Here is a 16,007-nt window from a genome sequence, read left to right on the forward strand (position 1 = left end):
AGGGAGATCTCAGTGGTCACAGGTGCGAGCCTCGGCCAACCCTAAATGATGTCTCTGCATTAACATATGTAAATGCCCACACAGCGCTGCTGAGTGGGCCTTTACAGATTTTGGGTGGGCCTTGCCGGTCAGGCCCTACCAGAGTCGGTTTACGCAGATGCAAAAGCAGCGTGCAAGGCAACAGCTGCTCAGAGAAAATTATATTATGTAATTGCAGGAAGTGCAGAGTCTGCCATGGGGAGGGAGCTTGCAGCAAATGGGATAATCGGGACAGCAACTGGCGATGAGAAAAGGGCGCTGGACTCGCTGGAAAGAAGTGACATAGCGAGAGTGGAGAGTGAGGGCGCAGAGGCAGGAAATAGCGTGTCCAGACTCTTTTGCCTGGGATGGCCCAAGTGGGGCCCTGATTTATGCAGGGGTGGCATGTAGTACGAGGGCACACACACATAAAAATCATAGTTCAGGATAATGGGGTGGTCAATTGGTTTCCAGGGATAGCAGGCCCGGCCTTGGGGGGGGGGCAGCCGGGCGACCTTGCGTGGCGCCGCGCCCCCCAGGGCGCCATTAGCCCCCACCACGCCAGCTCGGGGGAGTCTTTCAAGGGCTCCCCTGAGCTGGCGTAGCGGGAGAAGGCGCAGCAGGCGGGCGCATTCAATGACAATCGGGTGCTCAGCGGTGCGGGCGCCTCGACCAACAAAAGGCACCGTTAGACCCCTGCCACGCCAGCTCGGGGGAGTCTTTCAAGGGCTCCCCCGAGGTGGCATAGTGGCGGCAGGCGCCTCATTGTTAGTCAATACGCCCGCGGCAGCGGAGCGCATTTAGGAACAATAGGGTGCTGATGCACCCTATTCATAGAAATACCTCCTCGCCGGAGCGAGGAGGTTTTAAAAAGAAAAAAAGAACTGACACTCTGAGGCCACACCCTCTGTTGACCAGGGGTGCACGGGAAGGGGGGGCGCCAATTCACCCAGGGCACTGCTGCCCCTGAGGCTGGCCCTCAGGGGTAGCACGCATGGGCATCATTTTAGGGGGGACAAGGTGTTTGTCCCCCCCAACTTTCGTGGCACACCATTTTGTCCCCATTCATTTGGCATGGGCACCTTTTCTTTAGATGGCTTGTCCCCCCAACATTTTCAGCAACGTTACTCCACTGGTAGCACGTGCCACCCCAGGCCACTCCCTGGACACGCCTATGGCAGGAATGCGGAAAACAGAGGTCGGCCGGGGGGGACCGGAACTGCTGTGGGAAGTGAGGGGTGGATGCAGAGCGAGGGGGCCTGCTAAGCAGACAGGTCGGCCGGATCTAGGACTTCTATGGATTGTGTGCCAAGACATGCATGCCCACTTATTTGCATATGTATTGACGCCACCGTGACATCACCGAAAATTATGTCGCAGTGAGTGACAAGGGTGTTTGATACTGGAGGGGATCCATAGAAAATTAGCACTTTTAATTTTGGCACATAAAGCACAGTGCGATAACGTGATCTGCCCAGGCTCACACACTTTAGTTATGTATGTAGTGAAGTTAGGATTTGGACCAGCCTGCAACTTAGGTACTTGACTGTATATCTTCCCAGCTCTAATGAGTAGAAACGGGTCTATGTGGATTTCAAGAGATGTCTTGAGATGCACCAAAATCATATTAAACCACTATGACAACTATATAAATCCTTCCCTATAGAAATATGTGAAGAAAAAAGACTTCACCCCTGATTCATGAAAGTATTTGCGTGTAAAACAGGGATTTGCGTGACATTCTGCCTGCAACCCCCATTCATCAAACAGGGATTTGCGCACAAAATGGCACGCAAATACCCGTTTTACACGCAAATAATTCCATGAATCAGTGTGTTTGATTCTAACATTAGTCTAGACTACATATCCCAAAATACAATACAGGGCGAGTATAACAGTTGCCTCGGAGTTATGCAAATGTACTTTTAGCACTTAAAGGCACTACGTGTCTTTTCTCCTCCTCCACTCTCCCCCTCCCCTGCTAACAACTTCTTCTGCCTCATTGACTGGCTGCCTGGTTCCCTCTGAGTACTACAGGGCTCCAGGCGCCCCCCGCCCAGTCCCACCTTCCATGCAGGGTTCCATGTCATAATGTCCCCGCAAAAACGTCACCATGCAAGAATGGCGCCATTTTTTGTGGCAACATTATCATATGGAACCTGCGCCGGACCCCTCTGCAACCCCCACATTTTTTTTTAAGGGAGCGGGGAACACCCCCACAACACCTGCTCCCATTTACCCCATATATTGTCCCTATAACTAATGTTGCTTATGCCATTTTCCCGCGACTATATGTATGCTGACATTATTTTTGGGGACATTATTACCTGATACCCCCTGCCCTTAACTGCATTCCTTTACCCTTTTCCTTTCCCAGTTTAGCACTTGTTTTTGCAGAGACCGGCACTCCCTCCCTCCCCCACACACATCGCACTTCTTGCTCTGCACGTTCTAAATGTCGCAAGTACTAGTAGGATTCTTATTGTATCTTTCTCCCTTGTTCCACCCCCCACCCCCCTTTTTTGTCTTGTGGCGCCTAGAAACACCATTTGCGGTATATGCGCCTTACAAATATCAAATAAATACAAAAATAATCAAAGGATATTGTGAGGTAAGGTAGTTCCAGTCATGGTCTAGCACAGGGATGTTGTATATATGTTGTGTGGAAAAATGAAGTTGCACAAAAAGTAAATGCTTTTTGGTGTGTCAAAAAAGAACAGGGGAAAATAAGGAAGGAACAGATTTTGGTAGCCAACTGGATCATTGTGAGGGCTTGAGAAAAAGGCACCTATTTCAGTTCTTATCAACCATAGCTCAAAATGTATCAGGGCATGGACGTAATTTTAGGGGGGAAGTGGTGTTTGCCCCCCCCCAACTTTCATGGCACACCAGTTTGTCCCCATTCATTTGGCTGGGGCACCTTTTCTTCAGAAGTCATGTCCCCACCCCAACATTTTCAGCAAAGTTACTCCACTGTATCAGGGTCTGGTCCGAAGGCATGAATACTCCAATGGCTTTTCACTAATAAAGAGTATCCCACTTATATGGTCTGCCGCAAACTGAGAGTGTAGGTCACAACAGGACCTGCAGGGGTCGAGGAATGGGGTAGAAGAGTTCCCTGCGGCTTCAAGGGGGCAGAGGGAAAGTCGACAGGGCATTGCAGGGGAAGATGGGGACGATTGTCCTCCTGGTGTAAAGAGGCCCCTCCAGACTACCGAGGCCAGTTATTATGCAGGTGATAGCTGCTGCCTGCAGGGCCCCCATGGGACTGGGGCCCTGGGCAACTGTACAGGGGGGGGCCATGATTAGCTCTTTGCCTGCTCGGTCTCTCTGCCTGCTCGGTTTCTCTGTCTGCTCGGTTTCTCTGTCTCTCTGCGCACTTTCTCTCTCACTGAACTCTGCTTGTCTGGGTGCTCTCTCTACACCTTCTGTCTCTCTGCTCTGTCTGTATGCAGTTTATAGAATCTGTTTGCTATGTTTCACTCACTTCGGTCTCTTTGCTGCTCTGTGCAGATCTGTCTCTGTGTGCTCTGACTTTCTGTGCCTTGTCTGATCTGTCTCTCTGAGTGCGTTGTGTGCTTTTTGGTGCTCTGAGTGCGTTGTGATCTGTCTGTTTGCTGTCTCTCTCTCCCGCTGCTCTGTCTCTGTGTGCACCTCTCTCTCGCTGTGTATGCTCTGCCTCTGTGCATTGTCTATGTGTGTTCTGTCTCTCTGCACTCTCTACAGTGTCACTCTGTGCACACTGTCTGCTTTATCTCTTTGTGCATATCGTGCATATGTCTTGCTCTGCCTCTCTGTCTCCCTGTGCGCTTTGTGTGTTCAGTCTCTCTGTGTGCTCTCTGAATCCGTCTGCTGTTTCTCTATGACTGCTCTGTATCTCTGGGTGATCTGCCTCTCTTTGCCATCTGTCTCCTTATGTGTTCTGTCTCTCTTTGTGTTCTGTCCCTCTCTGCTCTGTCTCTCTGTGTGCTCTGTTACTCTGTGTGCTTTATCTCTCTTGTCTCTCAGTGTTCTAGATGAAGTCATACAAGAGGTAAGCATGCACTTCCACTCTAGCTGCTCTTATCCTTTGGCAATATATTGAATCACACTCATTTTTAGCAACATGTAAATCATAGTCTATGTTTCTATGCAGGGTCCCCCAAAGAGATTGAGCAAGGTCCTGAAGAAGGCAATGGTCCAGCCGCAGACAGCTGCCGAAACGGCATAATGAACAGACAGATAGGCTAACAGCCATCGTCGCATGGTTGATAGGAGTGGTCACAAAATAAAATTATCCCTCCTAGCCCTGCAATCTGATGTATTCCTTAGTCAGCCTAGACAAGCAGTGATCCATTCCTGGAATCACTCCTTGCATAGTCTTCACAATTGACAGAATGTTCACATTAGTATACCATACAGTGCGTTTATCAAAACTGAAGCTAAATCTTGCTTGAATTTATATGTGATGTATTGTAGTTTTGTTGTATATAGCGCTAAGTGTTTTTCATTATTCACTTGCTTGCGGCACTGCTATTTTGCACTGCAACACTTATGAGACTTCTATGTATCTATTTGTCTTTCTAGTTATGTGTTAGTACTATGTGATGTAATTAAATGTTGTATAAAGGCTCAATGAATAAATAGACATATATTGTTCTATACTGTATTCTAGTCCATATGACCAGCTTGTTTGAAAAATTGTGTAAAAGGGAAAAGCTATACACAAGCTTCCCTTTCTCCCTGGTTTTAGGTTCTCCTTATGCATTTGTTTTACTTGTTGTCCAATCATGTGATGCTGTTCAAGTGGGCCAACAGATGTTGGGAGCCCACTCATGTAATTTGTCTCAGTGTTCTGTGCCATCTGTCCCTCTACCCTCTCTGTCTGTGTCCTCTCTGTCCCTCTCTGCACTCTGTCAGTCAGATACACAGCACGCTCTATCTCCGCTCTACATGTGCACACTTTTTGCATGCTCTGTGTGTAGTTTTTTCTATTTTATTTTGCAATTATTAAGCATGTTACACCATAGCACTGTATAGTGTAACTTTTGCGGTACAATTAAAATCAGTATAATTTCAGGAAATCAAAAAAGCTATAATTTAAGAGTGAAGTTGATGGTTCTTACGAGTAGAATGAAACAGTGGATAAGAAGACAAAGAACAAAGAAAGAGGGGCGTAACAATGCAAAGGAGCAAGCATAGAAAAAGAATGAAAACGAGAGTGAGCGCAAGGAGGACGAGGAACAGTTAAAACAAAAAGAGATTGAGATCACAAAGAGCGCGTAGGGAGATAAAAATACTAGAAACGAAAGTAAATATATCATGAGGTGACAAAGCGAATAGGAGACGAACAGAAGAGTAAAAATAGATATAAGAGGAGCCAGACGTGAAGCAGGAAGTCTAAAAAGAGTGCAAGAACATTAAAACAGACAGGAGAAAATAAGAGAAGAGATCAAGGGTTGAGTTGCTCGAAAGGTAAGAAAGGGCCTTGCTTTACGAATTTTAAAAAGATGAAAGCGACATGCATGTGAGAGTAAAGAGATGTGATATGAGAAAGAGAGTTCAGTGTCGAAGTAAAGACCTAGATTATGAGCGCTGCAAGAAATAGGAAGCTGAGAAAGGGGATAAGGTATTAATGCAGGGGGAGGAGGAGGCGGGTGTTATGTCACACTCTTCAGGCACTGCCTGAGTCAGCTGAGCTAGCCACTTGTACTGTGATGTCATGCAAGTGCCAAGTGGAATGTTGATGTATGAGTGAGAGAAGGCTGTGCTGAGTGTTCTGTTTATGGGTCAGTTGGTCCCTCCCTCCCTGGGTGATGGGTGCCGGTGATCGATCTATCTATCTATCTATCTATCTATCTATCTATCTATCTATCTATCTATCTATCTATCTATCTATCTATCTATCTATCTATCTATCTATCTATCTATCTTAGTATCTACCTTATGTCTTTATGTCCTGTAACATGTAACTGAAGAACTGGAAGTAAACTTACTTATAAGCAACCTAACTCAAGTATGGACATTTGCTTTACTACAGCGGGATTGTAGTCACAGGAAAGAAGAGAACTTCTGTCTTGGCAAAATTCAAGACAAGAAAGTGATTGGTCATCGAGGTTTTAATAGCCAGAAGAGAAGATGTCAGAGTATTCTGTATAGAAGGAATAAAGGACGAAAAAGAAAGAGAAAGCTGAGTATCATCAGCACAGAAATGGTGAGATATCCCGAATGAAGACATAATAGAGGCAAGCAGAGAGGTATAGAGAGAAAAAAGAAAGGGTCCCAAAACAAACGTGAAGAATACCATGCAAAAGAGGCAAGGCGCCAGAGAATTTCCTGGCATAAAATACTGAATATGTACAGTAAGACAGATAGATCCACACGCTATATTGCGGGTAAAAGCCTGGAGGCCCCAGTTAAAGGCCTAAGCAAAGAGATAGTATTTAACAAGGGCCCTGGGACGTTACCTCCCAGAATACCCCGTGGAACTGTTACTAATGCTATTAGCACCCTGGGTTATGAAAGCGCTAAGCTGTTTAAAAACAAAGTATTTTCATTCAAAGAACGGGATGCGTGCAGCGGCCCGTTCATAGAATGACAATACTTTGCTAAGAAGGCCGCCATTGTTGTGGAAGGCAGGGCTCTGTACGACATCAGACTCGCCCCCATGCTCCTACAATTCAGAAAAGAACTCAAAACCCACCTCTTCAATGAGTCTCTCCTCCACAACACCTAGGCCATCCCATCAGCCCTTGCGCCACCTGACTCATTAGACCAGGGCTTTAAGTGGGGTAAGAAATCGAGAGGGGGCCCTCATTTGGGGGCATAGCTTCTGAGAGGGGCGTGGCTTAAAAAGCACGCAAATCGTAAGGTCTGCACACAAATATATATACATGTTATATATCTGTGTGCTTAACTTATTATGGTTTGTGTACTTTGCAGGTCATCTTTTCTAAACATAGAAATATGTTACATATTTCTATGTTTAGAAAAGATGGCCTGCAAAGTACACAAAACATAGTAAGGTACGCACACAGATATATAACATGTATATATATTTGTGAGCGTAACTGTAACGCTTAGCTGGTATCCACAGGGACATCACTCAGCCTGTTCTGACCTCTTACGACCTCAAACCCTTCCCTGGAGTCTACTCGACTGGAGACTGGGCCTGAAACACAGGATTGGTAGAGTTTAACTCCCTATTGTCTCTGTGTGCTTGAACCCCTTCTTCCCCAGGGTCCAACCCTTCCCTTTGATCCACAGCTCACCTTGTTTTCTTGGAAAGTGTGCTCTCCGTCCTGCTTTCAGCGCAGGGGTGTGTTGATTGATGCGGGCTCGTTGCTGCCTAGTTACTTCACTAGCAAGAGTCCGACAGGTAAGTATAATGAGTCTTTTGAAAAGTTCTCTAACTTCATTCCTTTCCTTCCTTAGATGATGGCCGGCGTCCGGGGATGGCGACGTGCTGCTGCGATGAGTAGCGCTGAAGGTGAGTGAGAGCGCGATGCGCGATGAGACCCTTTCGTATTTGTATTGAACTGAGCTCTTTTTCTGTGTCTTTTAGGTGCTGCAACGTTTTCAGCGAGGATGCCGGTTATGAAGAAGAAATGCAGTGAGTAAGCACGGTATGCAGCGCCTCTAGATGTTTCCACGCTAACCTGTAGTGTCTTTTCCCTCTTGCAGATGGATGAGAAGTTCCGGAGACAGATTTCCCCCAGAGCGGCTGGGATTCAGGTAAGCGTTTGAAGCTCGTACAGTCTTTAAAAATAAGCGAAGATTTGCTGAATGCTTACTAGTGCCTTTTTTCTGTTCTTTTCCCTTTTCCTTAGGAAGCGGCATGCCGCGATGGGAATGACACCGCCGAAGATGCCCGCAGAACAGAAGAAGCGATGAATGATGGGCAGAAGCGCCGCAAGGTAAGACTGTTCCTAACGGTGTTCTTGTTCTTGCAGGAGCTGAGCGCAGAAGAAAGATGTAGGCCTACTGGAGACCGATCCGAACACAGTGAGTGTCATGCTGCAGGTGCAGAAAACACAAGCATGTTTCTCAGCCTGGGCGTGGCTTAAATAGTCTCTGGGTATCCCAGGTGTCTCTGGGCTGAACCACACCCAAAAGACTAGACTGCACATGCAGTTCTGGGAACCGAAATATGTGGGGGCATCCATCTTGTCCCCATCAAAGCACTACAAGTCCAACCCCAATGTTATCCTATGGGAGTGAGTGAGCCTGGTGCCACAAGCGCCAAGTCTGACTCCAAGTGGGTCTTTGGAGGGATGGAGAGGCCCTTGACGGCCGTGTAGGTAATCGTGGCCTGGCTCCAGCCTGACATCTTGGAGGGCTGGGGACATGGGGGGCAGGAATCATGACAGTACCTTACGGTTTGCCTAGTTTTCAGGCCATGTTTTTGGGTTTATAAAAGATAGCTTTGAAAGCACACAATTCAAGCCATCTTTTATAAAGCTTTGACTACGGACAAAATTGTCTGTCGGCAAACCTTTATAAAAGATGGCTTGAATTGTGTACTTTTCAAGCCATCTTTTATAAACCTCGAAGAATTCCCAGGTTTGCCGAGGGTTAAAGACGCCTCGGCGACCTGGGGAAACAAAGGGACAGTAACTGCCTCTGGTGACCCCTCGCGCAAGGGGTCACCAAAGGCAGTTACTATGACTGACGGAAGTGGCAGCCAGGCACAGCATCGCTGCAGTTGGCTGCCACTTCTGTCAGCTAGCCTGACTTCATGGTTGTGACGGGATAATGCATCCCACCAATGTTGCGTGCGGTGGGACTGGGGGCCCCGGCAGGGCCCCGGCTCAGCCCCACTTTTTGGCGACTGCCGGGGCCCAGCCCCAGCAGGCCCCGGCCCACTTAAAGCACTGCACTAGACACTGCACGCCACTCTCCTCTGTGCCACCCGGTACAGCTGTACCCCTACTCTGTGCCACTCTGTATCCTATCCCCCGCTGTATATCTGTTCTGTTCTGTTGTTACCTCTGGAAATGCATCTGTACTGTTCTATACCTCTGTAAAGCGCTCTGTTATGTATCGGTATTGTTGTATACCTCTGTAAAGCGCTATTTTGCTTCTCGAAAACAGGTCCGTACTCAATAAATATCATAATAATAATAATAATAATGATTTCCATGGCAGTCAGGAAAAGTGAAATGCAGGGAACCAGTGCATCACCCACAATCAGGTAAGTGGAGTTGGGATTAGTAAAATAAAAAAAGAAGGGGAAAGGCTGGGCAGGTGTGGAGAAGATGGCGGTGAGGGATGGGGAAAGCAGCCAGCAGGTTCCATGGAATGTGGGCTGAGATCGGGAGTATCAGCCCGCAAACCAAGGAACCTGATTGGCTATGCCCCCCGCCCCCGGGCGCTAATAGTAGTACTGTAATAGGATGTGAGCTCTAGAACATATGTTGATTGTACCTGGATTGTCATGGCAACAGCTGGCAAACAGTAAAAGAAGCCAGATACATGCATATACAAAAGCCACAACTATCTACATTATCAGTGCTTGTCTATGTGGCAGCTCAGGTTCATACTGGTGTTTAGCCTGTTTCTATGTGCTCCCAGTGAGTTACCAGATGGGGAGGCCAAGACTCAGGAGATAGAGAAATTCACTCAAGGGAACACAATTTAGTCAGTTCCCTTGTTCCATAGTAGCTAAGAACGTATCCACTAGTCCACATCAACACTCCTAAGGGTTAGGGAGTGGGGTGGGAGTGCCTAGTGTGAAGATGTAAAGAAGGAGTCAGGTGTACAGGGGCTGGACAGAAAGAGTGAGGCAATGTGGGTGTTTCGGAATGCCATCTGCAAGGAGATCAGAGCCTTTGCTTTTATGATTTTCATTAGTACATTGATGCTAGTAATTCAGTTTGTGGAAGTGAGATCAGCCAATCAGATTGTGCGTTCCTCACGTGCCCTGCCAAAAGCATAGTGCACTCCTATGCCTTTGCTCGGCCATCTCCTGATATCTCCAGCAACTGCCGAGCAGTGTCAGTAGGGCAAGGTCAAAGGTCACGTGCATTCCTGAAAAGCTGCTGAATCAAAAAGTTCCATAACGAGAGGTGGCTTTTTAACCGTCTGCACCTCTGGTCCCAAAGCTGATAAATGTTACCCCAGTGCCTGGTGGCAGGTTAAACTGTAAATATAAGCCATGCCTGGTTATAACATGGTGGCTTCTGGTGGCACAGAATTAAAGCCACAAGCATTTAGATGTTACATTAGTGTCAGTTTGGTGAGGACTCAGTCATGACAGGGCTGGTGTACCCACAACAACCATGCGGGCACCTGCCTAGGATGCTTCCCTCTTGATTCCACAGGAAGGTCGTGTCAAGACCTTCCCTCAGGGCACAGGAACACTTGCCGGAATGTCTCCTGGGAACTGGCACTTCAAAGATAGTCCTGGTATGACACTGACCTTTTCACACCAGGGTGCTGATCACTTAAATCCTTTGGAAGAAGGCAGGCATAGTAAGGGGGCGGAGTTAGAGTAACGCAGGGAAGAGGTTTAGCCCAGAGAGGGGTTCCATGATACTGGCTTCTGCTAGGGCTCCCTAAACATCCTGCCTCTTCCCCACTTCCTGCAGACAAGGCACTCTCGGATTGACATGTGAAGGCAAAGCCCACTTCTTACAGGAGCCTGGATTAGATCCCTGCAAGCAGGCTTTCTTTGAACCAATCCCTGTACCATTTAGCTTTTCTCAGAGATGGGGAGGAGGCCCTACCCTTAGGTGGTTCATCTTTGAACTTCAAGGCAAGAAAGATTCACTTGGAGCAATGTGGGAGGTACACATATTCCAACGTCCCTTGCAATAGAGGTGAAGACAGAGACTTCCAAGCAAGAGGCAAGCTCTTGTCTCCATCCATCCCAAGGGACTATGTGGGATGAACAACTGGCTGGACAAGACTTTCTGCAACTGAGGCACTGGTACCCAAGACCGTGCCACTGGAGGTGCAGAACCACTGCAAGTGCCTTATACAAACCTTCCTGTTTGGGAAGGTCAGAAGAATGGACTAACCTTGCTCTTGAGATCCTGGACTGGGTCATCCGGTGACCAGAGAACTGAGGAACTGACCCTGGCTCACCTTGCAACTTTGAACTGCCTCAGAGCTGGTTTGGGTGCCTCCAACGCCGTTGCACACTGCTGCAAGGGAACTGCTGGAGTTATCCTCGAAGCGTGAGTGCCTCTGCATTTCCAAAGTTGCTCAATGCTGATGCCCAAGCTCTGCTGTCTCCACAATTGCGACCCACTGTTTCTTCAGGTGCCCCCAACTTGACACCACCACCTGATCAGCAGCTTCTTTGAGCTAACTGCCGACACTACTGCAGTATCCGATGACTTGTTTAGTAAGCCGATCCCGCTCGAAGCTAACGGCAAGTCTCCACTCTTTGTCTTCAAGGACACCAACTCAACAGTGCCTGTTGTTTCCAGCGTCTTCAAGCCATAAGCCAACGCTGCTGCTGAACAGCACTGCATCATTGGGCCCAGCTGCTGCCATTCCCGACTCTACCCTGGCACAGCAGGAAAGTGCCTAGATTCCGGGTCTGATGCCAAATAGCCTGGCTCCACGCTGTTGACCCGCAAAGAGAAGTAAATAAGCTATTTGAAAAGGCCCTTTCCCCCTTGCCCGCCTTGAAGGACCTTATTGACTTTGAAGACCCCGTCTGTGCCTTGAACATTGCCAATGGTTGCTAAAATCTTTTGCACTCCTGCCTATCAACCCAGAGTGCCCCTTTATTTTCAAATCTGCTTTCTCAGTGTTTTTTTTACAGGGGGGGGCAGTAGTATTTTGCATTAATTGTATGCAATATTGTTAGTTTAATTAAAGATCCTATTTTTCTAGAACTTTGTTTGCACATTCTTTATTTTGGTACGACCGTAGTAATGTTATTTGAATTGCACCTATCTGAGCTCACACCCCTACCGAAGTACAGCCTGAACTCGACCCACGTTACCAAAGGAGGCAAAGAAGGCATACCTGTCAGGATGTGCCTGATTCACCTTTGTGATTGGAATCACTGCGGTTTGGTAGTGTGGTAAGAAGTAGGATCTTTAGCCACAACTCATCCCTGTACTCCTGTAAAGCAGCAGTAATTTCATCACATGGGATAGATAGGCACATAGACAGCAACAGAAGGGAAGGACTACTAGGCCCATGCAATATGCACCGTAGACACTCTCTCCAGCCTTTTCACTCATATGCATGACCTGGTAGTGCCAAAACTTACAATGGCACATCTGTGCCAATGCCGTGCATGCTCCTTTCAGTGTGCTCTGTAGGCCCGCACATGGGTGGGAACGTCCAAGGCTGAATCAACCTGTTCACGGTAACACTATGAGTATCTTCTTAAGATATTACAAATAGGGACTGTGCCTTATGCATTTCCAAGCAACCCTCAAGATTTCATGCAAGTGGTGCCTCAACATGCCTTCAAGCCATTATGAGGCTTTGTTAACACGTCAAAACATAACATACCATAACATAGCATGAAACAAACTCAATGGGACATTGCATAATGCATAATAAAACAACCTTGCAAAACAAAATACAGGAGGGCATAGTATAACATTACATAATATAAAATAACAATGCAGGACATAATATAGCAAAAGGTAGCATAAGACAACATGACAAATCACAAAACATAAGCGTGCAGGGCATAATATAGACTTATAGAACGAGGAACGGGTCATAATCACAGGAAAATGACCTGAGGGCCATAAATTAGTGAAGGGTCATTATCCCAAGTGATAATGACCCCACCTGGGATGTATAAGGCCACTAGAACATAGTGCATAGTGCTCCTGGTATGGCTCTGACCTCACTACACTTAAACGTAAGTGTAGGGCGGCTGAGAGGAAATGGAGGACTTCCTGTTCATCCTCTGGCAAACTAGCTTGTCGCCTGCTACAAAAGCAATACCGACTCTCTGTCCTCACCAAGAAGAGAGTCCACATTCAAGCTCGTGTCTCTGCAGCATCTAACAACTTGGCCGAACTCTTTAAAATCTGCAAGGAGCTGGCCAACCCTGCTGCAGTTGCTACCCCTCCTGTTGCCTCCCAGGCCCTTTGCAATGCCCTTGCCTCTCACTTAATTTCAAAATCCCAGGACATCCTGTCCACCCTCTCCACCCGCACCCCTCTACTCCCCTCTCCATCTGTGCTTGCTGACCTTCCTTTAGCCACCCCCCCACCCTCCTTCTCATCCTTTCCTCTTTTCTCCCCTGACGAGGTCGCTAGACAAGTCCGATCTATGAAAGCCTTGTCAAAACAGGTTCATCCCTGTTCCTCTAAAACCATCAATGACCACATTTACACCTTCGCTCCGGCCCTTGCTGATTTTTGCAACCACTCCTTTGCCTCGGGATCCTTCCCCTCCCCTCTGAAGCACTACTTTATGCATCATCTTCTCAAGAAACCCACAGCTGATCCTTCTTGTCCAGCTAACTATCGCCCAATTTCCATTACTCCCTTTCTGGGCAAACTCCTGGAAAAGTTGGCCATCTCTCAGCTTAACCTTCATTCCAATTCTGTTGGCTGTCTCCATGACCACCAGTCTGGCTTCAGAGCTACCAGAAACACGGAAACTGCTCTCCTGAACATCTGTGAAGATCTGCTCTCCAACTTTGACTCTAACATTCCCTCTGTCCTCATCCTCCTCAATCTCTCTTCTGCCTTCAACACGGTCAATCATACTATCCTGCTCAACTGTCTCTGTGAAAGCCTGGGTATCACTGATCAGGGTCTGGCCTGGCTGACCTCTTTCCTCTCAGATCGACCCTCCCAGGTCCAGCTTGGGTCCTTCCTTTCATCTATCTTCCTCTCTACCTGTGGTGTTCCCCAGGGGTCTAACCTCTCGCCCTGGCTTTTCAACCAATACCTGGCAACTCTCACCCACTGCATTGCCACTTTCTGCTCAAATTTCCAGTGCTACGCTGACACTCAACTCATTTTCAGGCTGCCCTCTGCCACCTCCTCTCCCTCTCTCATCTCTGATTGCCTAACTGCCATTCAAGAATGGTGTGCCACCAATGATCTTTGTCTGAATGCCAGCAAGACAGAGATCCTCCTCATTGGCACACCTAGACCATCCTTTCCCCTCACTCTCTGGCTGGCCTCCCTTAGCCCTCCTCCTACCCCCACCTGCGAGGCTAAGAACTTCGGGTCATCTTTGACTCCACCCATTCCTTCTCCGCCCACATCTCTGAGGTCTCTAAAAAGTCAAATTTCCTACTGCACCTCCTCAGAGGTAATCTGATTTTCCTATCCTTCCCTCAGAAGCTCACTGTCTCCCAAGCTCTGGTTCTCTCTAGGTTGGACTATTGTAACAACCTCTTTCTAAATCTACCTGCCTCTAATCTCCGCCCTCTGCAAATAATCCAGAACAGGACTGCAAGACTTGTCCTTGGCCACAAGCCCTGGGATAGTATCTCTCCAGCTTTGAAATCTCTCCATTAGCTCCCAGTGGATTCAAGGATTAAATTCAAAACCCTCTGCATTGTCCACCAAGGCTTTCTGGGGCCTTGGTTCAAAATACCTTCAGCTATCCCTCCGCAAATACCTCCCCTCTCGAGCTCTTCGCTCCTCTACCTCCAACTCCCTCAGGGTCAGTCGTTTTTCAAAGAAACAAGCTGGGTGTAGATCTCTTTGGCTGGGGCATCCCTCTGGAACAGCCTCCCTGCCACTCTAAAACTTGAGGAGAACCATCTCCGGTTCCGGAAGCACCTCAAGACCTTCCTCTTTTCTTCTGCCTTCTCTCCCCCTCTCCCCTGCTGATCTGTTTTCTCTTGGCACCATGCACCTGGCCACCCTCTGTCCTCCAGGCCCAGGTACCTGCTCACCCTGCCACCCTAGGGTCTTTATCTGTACCCATACAGCCCCCTCCTTTTTCTTCCTGCACTTATCAGACCTACCCTGTCTGCTACCTTAAACCCAGCACTTGCAAATTGCTGGCTGCACTACCACTGTTTGTTAACTTTATTATTTATTTATTGTTGTTTATCTGTTTCTCCTCTGCTTCGCACTTTTCACTCCTCCCCCCTTCCATGCACTTTTCCCTTCCCCCTCTCCCATGCACTTGTGCGTTCTCAATGTCACTGGGCCTAGTAAGATCGCTGTTTTGTTCTCTCCTGTTCCCCTCCCTTGCCTTGTCGCGCTCTGAAACACTTGTGTACGAGCACGATAGAAATAAAATATCAGTATCAATATCAATATACATGTTTGGGATATTTTGTGGTGAAGTAAAACATGTTACTTTAAGAGTGAGTAAAGTAAATAGACAAACTGAGTTAGTAAGTTAAATGTGATTTAATTTAGTAGCATTTAAATAACATGGTTGTCTTCATAACTTAAGAATTTCAATTACAACTTGGTTGAACTGGAACGGGTTTAACATGAGCATGCATTAAGTGCCACCTAAAAGTAAAAGGTTTCTCTATGAGAAAGGGAAAGAATGCTCCAATGTTTTAGCTTTCTCTTTCGTGGGTTAAATAGCATGATTTGGCAAAAAAAAAAACATGGACCTCTCAGAGTGGAAGTATCTTGTTTAAAAAAACTGCTATGGAAATGGCGTTCTTATTGCCCTGTCTGCTTCTGAAGACAAAGTGTTCAGAATGCATTCAATAGCAGTAGTTATTGACTGCACTATACGTATTCTGATTGGCTGAAAGGCCAATAACGATCTCCATGTGCTAATATAAAATAAGGTAACATTGTATGACATACCACAACACAGCAAGACATAATGTAACACGATAACACAATAACATAGCATTACTTGACATCATATCACATGATATGCATGTGATGGCATGATGTAGCATGGCACATCATGGTATGGAAGGGCATAACTCACGGTTCTGCAACCTTTGGCTCTGCATGCCACTTTGGGTACATGTGGGCTGGGGGTATATCTTTCCACTCTCTTGGTACCTCCCTATCAAACTCTGACGGTTTATTTTAGGATGGAATCAGAGTTCCTAAAGCTGCATAGAGCCCTTTCGGCAT

Source organism: Ambystoma mexicanum, chromosome 13, assembly GCF_040938575.1.
Source record: "Ambystoma mexicanum isolate Mex_15411 chromosome 13, UKY_AmexF1_1, whole genome shotgun sequence".
NCBI lineage: Eukaryota > Metazoa > Chordata > Amphibia > Caudata > Ambystomatidae > Ambystoma > Ambystoma mexicanum.